Source organism: Pleurodeles waltl, chromosome 4_2 (genome assembly GCF_031143425.1).
Source record: "Pleurodeles waltl isolate 20211129_DDA chromosome 4_2, aPleWal1.hap1.20221129, whole genome shotgun sequence".
Taxonomy (NCBI): Eukaryota; Metazoa; Chordata; class Amphibia; order Caudata; family Salamandridae; genus Pleurodeles; species Pleurodeles waltl.
The window spans coordinates 27,098,801-27,111,042 of NC_090443.1; the positions used below are offsets into that span (position 1 = coordinate 27,098,801).

Here is a 12,242-nt window from a genome sequence, read left to right on the forward strand (position 1 = left end):
TCCCTCTTGTGATACCTGCCGATCAGGGTGGGGTGGAGTGACCTCACCCTAGGAGGGGAGGGCCCTTGCGGGGGTAGGACAGATGTCACCCAGGAGCTGGATACATGATCCCTGTGGGACTCACAGACTGGAACCTGCTTTGTTTCACACCCGAGAGCACCTCTTTACCAGGAGGGGTGCGGTCTGGCGGGCACCAGGGCAGGGGGTTATTGCTACTGAAGTATTCGGGCGGGTGCACTTCAACTGAAGAGGAGGGGAGAAAAGGTTCTCACCGCTAACGATCGGGAGCAGGGGGTACTTTGTTAGAGCGGGGGTATGGGGCAGTATCAATACTCATAGCTATAGTTCTGAGGAGAAGATACCCTCAATGATAACCTGGGGGCAAAGTGTTTATTCATACATGCAGAATAGGCAGTGACGTAGCCAATACGCACAGGGTCCTGATGCCAGCACGGAAATTGCCCCTGCACCCGTCACCTTGTTTTGCAGTGAACAAAAAAAAACACAAATCAGACACTAATAGGTATGAGGTGGGCCGCACTTACCAATTGGTCACGGTGTCACTGCACCTGCTGCACTGTTGATAGCTATGCCCCTGAGAACAGGTGAGCAGTGGTTACTCAGAGCAGTCAAAGGGAGGAGGGGGTACGCAACTGGCATACTCACCTGGAGCTTACACTCAGTGTAACTCACATACAGTTATAATCATGGGATCTGGGACTACTCGCGATTAAAAGTGGGTACTCGCAGTTACGGATGGGGAAGCAGGGAGCAGTCTCAGGTGGGGCACCCCAGTAGTTATGGGGAGATGGGGGCAACAGGGGACATTCGTTTATTCTTCACCCAATATTACCATTGTAGTCAGCCTCTTTCAGTGCCGCACAGCTGAGTTTAGGGTTTAGAAGCGCCCAGGAGAGCTACGCAGCGCTAAGGCCCGAGAGGAGCCGGCTGTATCAAGCCCGGCGTGTGAGCGTGCGTTTCTTACCTGGAGGAATGGGGTGACTAGTGTTATTAGGAGGGGGGGAAGGCGCAGCTTGCCGTTAAATCCCGGCGGGGTGAGGGTACAGATAGAGCCTGCAGGGGTAGGGGCTACTCACGGTGGGAGCTTGGGACTGGAGTTGGTACTCACAGTTTCAGAGTAGGGACCCAGGCATACTGAGTTTCAGGCAGCTGGAGTGGACAGTACTCACAATACCTGGGCGAGCAGAGGGTACGTACAGCTTTACCTAATGGGCTACCCGAGTTTTAAATCCAGTAAACTCAGTTTAGACCCATGCGATTAGTCGTACTCACTGTTATTGCCTGGGGCAGCAGAGGACAGTCGCAGCCACAGCCAGTGGGAGCATGTCGTACTCACACTCACAGCCCCGAGTAGAATGTACTCTCAGTTTAAACTAAGGCTTGCAAGGGTACTCGCAGTTAATGCCCGCGGAAGCAGTGGGCACTCACAAGCATAACCTTTGGAAACATGTTGTACTCACAGTTACAGCCCTGAGGAGTAGAATGTGCTTTCAGTCAAAGCCGAGGGGGCAGGTGGTACTGTCAGTTATGCGCCGGGGGTGTAATAGCTTGGGAATGGGGGGGGGGGGGGGGGGGGGGGGCTGGGAGTTGTAACTTTGGGTAACAGGGCATACTCACGCACCACAGCCCCTCCCCCATCGCGTGGCCACCAAGCACGGGCGCGGCTACAGAATCACGCGCCACTGTTACTTACATTTAACCGCTTTTATTGACTCCACACCTGTCTGGGCTTCGAGGCCCTGACCTGTTTTTAATTTTACCTAATTATTGGGATATTTACGGATCATATTACACCAAATAACTGAATTATTTAACTGATAACGTTGGAAGGAGAGCGGCCGCGTAACAGCTGCACTTGGGTTAAAAGCACCCCCCCCCCCCACACACACACCAAGCGAGGCGATTGTTAGCCTCAGTTTCTCAGTTTAATTTCTCAGTTTAATACTGTTTAGCTCGCCGCCTCCTAGGAAGTACAGCACTAGATGTGCAGATATAATGTCAGCCGCTCCTCCTCCCGTTATCTGAGGAGAATCCTGCGCATGTAGGCGACGCCGAGAGCTGCCATCCTTGGCACCACAAACTGGTACTGCCATCCACTATTAAGTAAGACAAACTGTACTGCTATTGGGCTTTATGTGACATAGGACCAAATCTCATTTACGACAGCATAATTTGCGAGATTTACGCTATTCCCGCTAGGGGTTATATGCGAAATGCCTCGAAATGAAACAATTACGCACGTTGTTTCATTTGAGTTTGCGCGGGTAAAAAATCCTACCACGGGAACACTGGACCAACAAAAATGGACGGAACGCCAGCGGCTCTTGTTTACGCCACTTCTGGTCTTTTGCGCTTTATTGCGTGAAGTGCGTCATTGGGTCAAGTTTGGATATGAAAGCGTACTTTGCCTAATAAATAGTGCAAAATGTCATGTAATTTCACAAAAGGAAATTATGCGTATTTCACTTATTCATAGCGTTAATACATCAGCCTCCAGCTATGTGTCTGAGAGATCAGATCCACTGTGTGCTCTCGTTTTGGAGACATGTGAAATGACTGATGCTAATCTATTGAGCACCCAATTATTAACGAACATGGACTATATATGCTGCATTCCACTATTCACCCACTTTAAAGAGAGTTTTCAAACCTTAGAGGTAACATCCATTTTCTGTGGTATTTGTTGAAAGCTGTGTGCTTAGGCAACTGTAAAATATTGGTATGATGTATTTTGGTCTTAGAGCCCTGAGAAAGTGGGCCCCCACGAAAAGTGTTGTCTGGCTGTAATGTTTAGTAAGAGATGTCTACTATGAACTTGTAATAGGTTTGATCTGTTGGATTCATCCATTAAAGCTTGGATTCTAAATATATTCTAAGAGGCACAGATTTTGGAATAACTGGATTTATGGTAATATCAGAGATATTTTTAGATGAGTACCCTGCTGCCATTTTAAGAAGGCTACTGCATAATATACTGATTAACTGTTAATTTGCAGGTATCTTTTATGAAACAATTGCTGCTGTTTTGATTACGGAGTTTTCAGAATGAGGCCGGTAATATGTATGTCCTCCTATAATACATCTCTTTCGTGGACTTTTTCATGTGTTGATTTATGTTTGCATTATTTTACACTTGTTTGGTGCGTAGAAAATGTTCATGTATATGATTTAACCTCTTGGAATTGAGCTCCCTCCCATACTATGTGCCTAGCTGTAGAGTTTAAGTTGTGATGATGATGACAGTAAAGGGTTCTGTCAGAAAGGTAGTACATACTGCAGGGTCATTGGGATATTTTTCCCTCTTATACCCCAATACCCTTTATAGGTCAAGGCTACCATAAAACACAAGCTGCCTGATTGCAAAAGACCTATTGTTAGTTTACCAGAAACGTACGGTAGGCTTAAAGCCCGCACACTGCTTACCATTGGTTGTCTTTATTGGCACTCTCATTTGCTTGCTTCGTATTTAACGGCTTGCATTGTCCACCTTGTGGTTGTCCCTCCCCTGGTGCATAGCCTATTTACTTGTCTGTGTCTTTTCACTTCTCACATTTCGGGGAACTGATTATTGCTTTTTGCTTCAGGATGCTATGAAAGTGAATGTGTTTTCGGTGTGACTCCCTTGTGTGTTTCTCTCACACTTGCTCCATGTTGCTCTTTATCATCCATGTGCTTCTCTCCAGTCGTGGTCAGTATTACCGTCTCCCTTGCGTGCTTCTCCTCCCAACCCTATGTTGCTGTCTTCCTTGTGCTTTTGTCCAACAGCGCATTGTGCTGCTCTCTCTCTTGTACTCCCTGCCCACTCTCTGTTGCTTTCTATACCCCTGTGAAATCACCTGCTATTCAACTGCCTTTCCACCTCTGCCATTCTTTTCTAAATATTTTATTGTATGAGGGCGAGGCAGCATATTGCGGCGGGCCCTTAACAACAGTGCTTTATGTCACTTATAATTTCCCTTTCTTTTTTTACTGACCAATAGAAGCAGCATTTTCCATTTTAGTTCAGTGAATAAAAAATGAAAGAAAATGGCACATGTATCATTCTGTAGGTGCACACATGCGTGATGACGCATGCATGCCTATAGAATCACACAGAAACCGACAGCAGTTGCATCATTGTGCCTTTTTTCTGTCAATATTAAAAAGAACCAGCTATAAGCTTTGCTTCTAACCAATGCTGTTCAGCATCACCAAAAAGCATTGGCAAAGCCAGTCGTCCCAAAGGCAAGATCTTTTGGCTTTTCAGGTGCTTGATTTTCTTTTTGATTAACTCAGTAAAGACATAAAGTACCCAAAGGGCAACAGTGCCCAGGCTGGGCTGGGAACCAAAATCAGCCTTGATATAAATGTTCAGACCAACTCCACACTGCAGGTGGTTCGAGTAGAATGAGACCATAGGGACATGGTTTGGTCATGGTAGCCATTTTGTTTTGAAAGCAGCATTCTAGCCTGCAGCCGATCAGGGAAATGCTATTGTGGCATAATAGCAATGACTATGGCAGAGACGCATGCCACATAACACCTCCAATGCCAGTACACTGTAAAGTCACACCGGCACTGTGGCTGACATTTTGAGGTGGGCAGCTGGACAATGTGAGCAGCCCTTCTGCCCTGCCATAAACCTGCCATACAATCTCACAGCATAGCCCTGCCCTTTGCAGTCCCCTCTACAGATGGAAAGCCGGAATGTCCACAGCAGTTGTCTTGAAGGTTACCTCTGTTGAAATAAAGGCACATCTGCAACATGAGCCCGGTTTCACTCAGAATTGACTGCACAAGGCTGGTTTATGAAGGCTTGCGAGACGTCAGGAAGGGTTATTAGATGAAAGAAGGAAGCCCTATGTAAATAACGGCCATCTTCCCTGATTGCAGAGTTCATCACCACCCGCCATGTCGCCTGTAAGCACCTTTCATTGCATTCATTGCAAGGTATGTGCTGGTGTCCATGTTGCCTGAAGCAGCCGCTCTTTTATGAACCAAAAATGAGTTCTGAAGGGGTTCTGGCGTCTCTCATGTGTATCTTATCTACAACACACACGTGGTCCACAAGTTAGGCCGTCCTGCGAAAGTGGGTAGGCCTGAAGCATCGGGAGTCCCCTGGTGGCACTCAAAGGCCTTGATCATGAGGCGTTCACACACACATGATAAATGCCGCATCCGACTGACCTGCCTACACGGTTACAAACTGAAAACCGCATGCAGGAGAGTTTGCTCGCAGTACTTAGGGGCATATTTATACTCAGTTTGCGCCGAATTTGCGTCATTTTTTTTTACGCAAATTAGACGCAAAACTAACTCCATATTTATACTTTGGCGTTAGACGCGTCTAGCGCCAAAGTTAATGGAGTTAGCGTCATTTTTTGGTGTGAACACCTTCCTTGCATTAATGAGATGCAAGGTAGGCGTTCCCGTCTTAAAAAATGACTCCCAGGCATGTGCGTGGTATTTATACTCCCGGGCAAAAATGACGCCCGGGAGTAGGCGGGGCAAAAAAACCCGCATTTGCGCCTCTTTTTAACGCCTGGGTCAGGGCAGGCGTTAAGGGACCTGTGGGCTCAGAATGAGCCCAGAGGTGCCCTCCCATGCCCCCAGGGACACCCCCTGCCACCCTTGCCCACCCCAGGAGGACACCCAAGGATGGAGGGACCCATCCCAGGGAAGAAAAGGTAAGTTGTGGTAAGTATTTTTTTTTTATTTTTTTGTGGCATAGGGGGGCCTGATTTGTGCCCCCCTACATGCCACTATGCCCAATGACCATGCCCAGGGGACATAAGTCCCCTGGGCATGGCCATTGGGCAAGGGGGCATGACTCCTGTCTTTGCTAAGACAGGAGTCATGTTAATGGCGTCTGGGCGCCCAAAAAAAATGGCGCAAATCGGGTTAAGACGATTTTTTTTGCCTCAGCCTGACTTGCCCCATTTTTGGACGCCCAAACGCCATTTTTCCCTACACCGGCGCTGCCTGGTGTACGTCGTTTTTTTTCACGCACACCAGGCAGCGCCGGTTGGCTAACGCCGGCTAACGCCATTCAATAAATACGGCGCCCGCATGGCGCTTCAGAATGGCGTTAGCCGGCGCTAATTTTTTTGGCGCAAAACTGCGTTAGCGCAGTTTTGCGTCAAAAAGTATAAATATGGCCCTTACTAACTGATATTTTGTGCATGAGAAAAAAAAACGCATGCCGCAAATATTGCAGGTGGTGATTACAGTGTGCAGAATGTACAGCATGTGATAAATACAGTGCAAGTGCAAGTGAGTGGGCAGCATGAAAAACCGTGGAATTTAGCATTGAAAATTTACCCCTACCCATCAGGGTGTGCTAAATCATGAAATGTCATTACTGCTTCATCTAACTCGAAGAGAATATCAGAAGACCTAAACACTGCATACATCGATAAAAGTACAATAGTGGCCACACAGATGCCACACACTGCACAGTGCACCAAAGCCCCATGAATGCCAGTCCTATACCGACCCTACATTGCCAGCAACATAGCTAGGTAAGTTGAGTCACAACCGCCTATCACTGGTGCCTAAAAGCATATGAAAACCTAGCAACTAATACCATTAAAAACATGCAAATAAAAAACACACGGCTCAGAAATAGCTACAGGTACCACGGGAAAAGCATGCCAATGTAAAAGGACAGTTACTGCAACTACAGCAAGACAAAAGGCCAGTGAAAAAAGAGACCTATTCTTTTTAGGTCTGGCATGACAGTGCAGATCTCTTTATGACCTGTTATTACCGATGCTTTAAAATATGCATGCAGTGGGTTCTGGCTCCATACATAGGAGGATTTATCACTCCCTTAATGCTATGGTTCCGTTGGTGGATGATTTCAGCTTCTAGGAAGTGCTTCCATTGGAGTGCATGAGGCACTACTTTACGTCTGATAAGTACATTCAGTAATTGTATTGCTTCTCACATTCAAACATTAATAACGTATATGTATTCTATACAAAGAACAATCATTTTAGCATTTTCTTTCTAGCATCGGCAAAGCCAACAGAGCTGATGTTCTTGTGCTAAACAGCATGTGTAACATCATTTGTGAGTACTGATGCTTATATCCACTGGCACATTAAAGCCAGACCTCTTAGCTTTGCCGATGCTTGTTTTCAGGGGAGGGCTCCCAGGGGACCTGCTTGGGCTCCTTCCTCTCTATGGTGATTGATGCCTGTGAAGAAGCATGGGTAAGCACAGTGTGAGACACAGGCGAGGTAGTGTTGCCCTTGATCTCACATTGCACCAACAGCAAAGTCACTCTTGTCTCTAAAGCAGCTGACCCAGGGTCTTCAGTGATGAAGGTATGGATGTCCGGCCCTCCATTACCTGGCAGCTCGGCATTAGTTTGATGCAGGTAGGCGAGGCCCGGGTGTTAGAATGAATGAGGTGCCTCGTGCAAGATCTTCCTGTGCATGTGCAGCAGCGGCGCCTTCAGGGTGCCCCTTAAATCAGGAATGGTTGAATGTGACTCTACCGGTTTCGTACGTGCCTTAAGCAATGTTACCTGCTCCTGCTCAAGATTCTTCAGGTGCTGGCCCAGTTCTGCTTCGAGCTGCCTCGAGGGGGGGTGAGGGGGGGGGGGGGCGGGGGTGGGGGTGGTGGTTCTGCTTCATCTTCAGAGGCCATTGCAACATAATGGGGTCCCAGTAGACGGTAGGACCTAGGTATGATTTGATACAAACAACAAAATGGTCCAAACAGACAACCCAGAAATGATTTTCACAAATGGAAACGAATTCTTCAACAGCAAATAAATTACTCATACTTTTAAATAATGTCAAAAGAGGAGAGAAGAGAAAAGATGACACCAGAGCCATATATTATGCAAAAAATCACAAATAATAATGTTTTGTAATATATACACAGAATTCAAAATGCAAAGGTCACTCCGTTATGTGAAATGGTGCTAGAAAAAGTGCTTGTGCAAAGTGACTAAGTGAATATTTAAAAATAAAACAATGAGATATGATTCGCAGTGCACATGGGCAACTGCATCCAGCCTGTCTAAATTGGTAATCAATTGCCTATTCAAAGTCCATCAAGCAGAGGATCATCTTAATCCACAAATTCCTTCCTAAAGGATAATAATTCAGTTCAGACATCAAATATGGGATTATTGACGTTTCAACCCAGCAGAAGCGCGGCAATTCAACACGTGACAAACAGGTCTTCATTAGGACAAAGACTGCAACCTAAAGTAGCACAAAAAGTGTCTCGGACCCGGGCGACCAAAGGTACGAGGACGAAGGCACATGGGCTTCTCATCTTGGGCAAATATGTCTCCAATTATCCAGTCCGAGTCAAAATCACATGCATGCGATGTCTCGATTATAATTCTAAACAGCCTTCCTCATGAATGTGGATGGATAAATTAAAAAAGGCCTCGGGGTCAGACAACCGTTCAACGATAGTAAAATAAGCTGCCACGGATACTAAGTATCTCTTTCAGAAACAGAAAGGCAGTGCTTAATTTGTAAATAAAAAGGTGCCGGTGCCCAAAGCCCTCCTCTTAAACACGCGGCTGCTGCAATTAAATGTGCGAACCGGAATACTGAGGCAGCGTAATCCTAAACCATCTCGGGCCTCTTTAATCCATTTACAGTCACTCCCTGTCCCTTCAGCTCACTCTTGCAGCATTCTGCCTTCTCCCTTTCTAGCGTTTTTTCGTTTTTCTCTTCCACCGTCTTTCCCATATGAGGCATTTGCTCACAGTAAATGCTTGAGGCAGATAATAAGTGCCGGCCCTGAAAAGTAAGAGCCGGTGCTCCGCACCGGAAGCAACAAGCACAAATTAACCACTGGTGGAGGGGTGTTTAAAACTATAATTGAGAGGCGTTACGTATGTGAATTTAATGTGGACCGGATCACTGGAGAAGTAGTTGCCCAAGACGAGAAACCCATTTGTCCTCGTATTCTTGATCACCCGGTTCCAGGGCACGTTTTGTGCTACCTTAGGTTGCCCCGAAGTCTTTGTCCTGATGAAGACCCGTTTGTAAGGTGTTGAATATCTGTGCTTTTGCTGGGTCGAAATGTCGGCTATCTCATATTTGATGCCAGGACTGAATTATTATCCTTTAGGAAGGAATTCACGGATTAAGAACGGATCCCCTCCCTACCTGATGGACTTTGAATAGGCAATCGATTACCATTTCAGACAGGCTGGATGCAGTTGCCTACGTGCACTGCAAATCATACCTCATTTTTTATTCGTATATATTCACGTTGTCACTTTGCACAAGCACTTTTTCTAGTACTAGTTCACGTAACGAAGCGACCTTTGCATTTTGAATTATGTGTATATATTACAAAACATTATATGTGATAATATATGGCTTTGGTGTTGTCTTTTATCTTCTCTCTTTTGACATACTTTGCAGTATGAGTAATCAATTTGCTCTTTGAGAATTCGTTTCCATTTGTGTAAATAATTTCTGGATTGTCTTTTTAGACCACTTTAACATCTTCAGAGGGGCAGATGCATCCTCCTCAGTTGTTAGATGGGAAGCACTCCATCTCTCACGTGTCTCCACAGGCTCGAACTGAAGACGTATCATGTCTTTCTGCTCGACCTGGACCTGCACCTTAACCTCCTTGATGACGTCCATTGAGAGTATGTGTGTGCTCACAATCAGGCCAAGGTTAGTTCCTGATGTGTCAGTGGTGGGAATGGCAGCAACTGCAGAGGTGGCAGTGCTGATCCCAGGCATGGAGGTGCTTAAGGTTTTTGTGGTTGATGCCTCACATGAGTGTGTGGTTGGTGGCACAGATATCAGAGTTATTGAAACCACTCATGTGGGTAGGCCAGTTGCAGCGGCAGGAGTTGCAGTGGTGCTCGGGCTTGTCGCTGCGGTGCTGGTTCCCTTCTCTGTTTCACTTCAAGCCGCAGTCATAGGCGATGTGCTGTGAAGCTTCTTGGGTGGGAGGGTGGCAGCGCTCCTCCATGAGGTGCTGGGCGCCTCCTCTTGGTGCAGTTCTCCAAGGTGCACTGTGTGGCTTCTTGGGTGGATTTGTTTCTTGGGTAGGAGTATGGGAGCCCTTGATGTGCTTGTTGCCTTATTTGGGTGCAGAATATGTGTACTCATCTCTGATGTGCTGGGAAAGATTGAGGGGCAGCTGTGGAATTTGAGCTGGGTTGTTCTCCATCGTCAGTGTCTTCACAGGGGCATTTTTTGCAAAGCAAGATGACATTGTGTGGCAGATCAAGTTTTTAGCATGACACTAAGTCTATCCACCGTACTGATCAATGGATCAGTGACCATCCACAAGGGACATTGTCATGGTAAGACCTACACTGCAATGGGGTGTGTGTCTATGAGCTAGAGGCATGGAAGCTGTGAGTCCCCAAACATGGACCTATCCATCCACCTTGATAGAAGCGATTCACAGGAGCTTGTTTGGTCAAAGACCTCAGGCTGGACCATAACAAAACGATAAGCAAAAAATGCAACATGGACGTGGACCTTCCTCCTTGTGTGGAATATCTGTTGTAGAGGAGGGCATTTTGGCCAGATACTGTATGCTGAGTCTTCATATGCCAACAAATGTGATGGGCACTCTGCATCAAGCATTATGTCCAGTCTGACGAGGACCAGGTTGGAATCACCCACTTACGCACCATCAGGTAGACTTTGGATGCCTGTTGTCTGCGACACACTTTAATTACCAAACTAAGAACATGCTTTTTCACTAATGACTTGTGTGTACCAACTCAGCTTGCACCTGTGTTTTTTTGTCCCTCTTTGCCCTTAATGACCCCACTGATACCTTCAATTTCCGATATGTCTAGGGTAGAAAGAACTTTCTCCTCCCAGGGTTTCGGATGCATCTGCATGGGTGGACCCCAACCTGTTGCCAAGGCATTTCGCTTATTTTGTCACACTATGTTAGGCACCCTTTTGACAGTGTTGTGCCTCTTCGTTGCTTCAGCTAACTCTCTTGGGTGATGATACTGCATTTTCTTGCTCTGTCATCTCTTTCCAAACATGGGTAATCAATATTCATTTGCCCTTATCTTTGCCCACCTTCAGCAACTGCATTTCATGGATGATTAGCCGACATGAGGTACATTTTCGCTTCATCCTCTTCTATTCCATAAAAGTCCCTCTACCATGTCCTTTTTTAAAAACTTTTGCTGGGAACCCCATACCCTGTATGCAACTCTCTGGACCCCCATGTAACAATTCATCCCATTTTTCCATTCCAACATAGTGGGTACAGCCGTGGATCCCCGTTTTCTAGCAATATATCTCTGAGCTAGAAGTAATTTCATCAAGCAGAATGGCAGTTTGCGTCTCAGTAAGCTACCTCAACAGGAATGTACAGGATAGCATATTGCGGTGTAGATGGAATTTCCATAGCTAGCATCTACCCAAGTATACTAATATTCTCACTCCATCATGTCTGCAGGTTATTACAGCCCCTAAATGTGTGTAGGAAAGTACCACCTTCCAACCCACAACTCAGACATGCTGGTGTCTGGGTTCATCCATACAGCTTAGTTCTATTGTAATATATTCTGTGCACCCTTTTGAATTAGATCAGGCACAACCTGGATTTGATTGCTTCCTCCCTAAGGTGCAGCAACACATCCTCTCAGTTAATGTCCTCTAACTGTCTGTGGTCCTGCTCCCACCTACTTCTTAGACCCTTCAACCCGTCTAGTTTATTGTTGGTGATAGTTTTAAAGTTAGCTGAGACTGCATTTCTGCCCATTTTTTCCATCAACAACCTTCCCTCTAGGAGAGTGTATTCAGATACATCTGACTACTCAACCTCTTTTGCTCCCAGAGCATGTCTACGTTTTGTATATTTGTAGTCCTGGGTTGATGACAAACCATATTATTCCCCTAAATGAGCAGAAGATTTATTTTCACCCCATTCTAGAAGATCTCCTGCTTTGGATAACCCAATCAGATCCCAGGGGCCAAATCCAGCAAGTTTCAGTACCTCCTTTAACATAATGTCCTTCCATAAGAAAGTATCCTTTGTGCTCCTGCCCCTCCACCCCAGATCATGTGATGCCTAATCCTACACGTGAAGAGAAGACCTTGTTGAGGCTAGTAGAGATTATTTTCTTCTAATTCTGTAGATATAGTGCTTCTTTGTGAGCACACATAGTAGGCCCAATTCACAAAGGGCCTCGGCACTCTTGGCAGAGATCCCACAGTCGTGAAGAGGGTCCTGCACTCGTGGCAGGACCACCATACTCCATT

General features: G+C 46.2%; 1 protein-coding gene across 8 annotated transcripts in view; it reads right to left on the reverse strand.

Annotated features, from left to right (window-relative positions):
* Nucleotides 1-12,242, reverse strand: part of PALM3 (paralemmin 3) — a 164,598-nt gene that overhangs the window by 54,617 nt on the left and 97,739 nt on the right. The window lies entirely within an intron of this gene.